The sequence below is a fragment of the Dromiciops gliroides genome, chromosome 4 (assembly GCF_019393635.1).
Source record: "Dromiciops gliroides isolate mDroGli1 chromosome 4, mDroGli1.pri, whole genome shotgun sequence".
Classification (NCBI taxonomy): domain Eukaryota; kingdom Metazoa; phylum Chordata; class Mammalia; order Microbiotheria; family Microbiotheriidae; genus Dromiciops; species Dromiciops gliroides.
Window position 1 is genome coordinate 450,907,734 of NC_057864.1, and position 891 is coordinate 450,908,624.

The window sequence follows — 891 nt, forward strand, 5'->3', positions numbered from 1 at the left end:
GCTGTGACTTAGCCAGCAAGGGGTCAAACTGTTTCACTTGGCCTGGTCATCAAGCCACAGGATATTTAGTCACTTTACATATGCTGACTTTCCCAGCAACTGTAGCCAGCATCCCTATTGCTCACTGGAGGTTCTCAGCTCAAGAATGCTTAGACCAGGGCTTTTTTTCTACACCCCTTTCTGCTAAATTTGCATCTCTCCTCTACTACTACAACCAGAAATAAAGAGAGGGAGCTGGGGAATCTTTGGAAGGATGGTGCTGGTTCCTATTAAGCCTGTGTCCCAGAGGGTTTCACTTTCAAAACCGTTCTCATCTCTAAGTGACCCTAACATTCAGCTCTTGTCCGGGGAGCCACTCTGCTCCAAGCATCTTTCCTATACGGGATAATGGTACCACAAATCTTAATCGAAATCAGTCCGGAGGCTACGGACTGTAACAGATGCGTTTTTTATGCAAGGGGAAGGAGAGAACTATTGGCCCATGGTAAGAATAAAAATTTTACCATGGGGAGAAAAATATGCCTGCGCTGCCGTGACTCGGATTCGAACCGAGGTTGCTGCGGCCACAACGCAGAGTACTAACCACTATACGATCACGGCTCGCCACCAGACAGGACGGTGCTGAAGCTTCCACACGACTCTTTTAACACTATTTAAACCTATCTTTCTAAGGAAATTGTCTTTTTTTCGGGAAGGACGGAGAGGGGAACTGTCCTATATCGCTTCCTTTTTTGGTGGTACCTCCTCTCGCTCTAGTCTAAACTATTTTCCCAAGAATGGAGTTTACCATGGAGAGCCCACTGTGAAATCGCGACCCAAGGCGCAATTACAATACAGCTTCTTTCCACAGCAATTACGACACAACCCATCTTCTCTCCATTCCCAGGGGGC

The 891-nt window shown here is 47.0% G+C and overlaps 1 non-coding gene across 1 annotated transcript; it reads right to left on the reverse strand.

Moving 5' to 3' along the window:
* Positions 1-528: 528 nt before the first annotated feature.
* On the reverse strand, positions 529-600 carry TRNAH-GUG. Its single transcript has one exon. It is a non-coding gene; the product is annotated as a tRNA-His (tRNA).
* Positions 601-891: the final 291 nt, after the last annotated feature.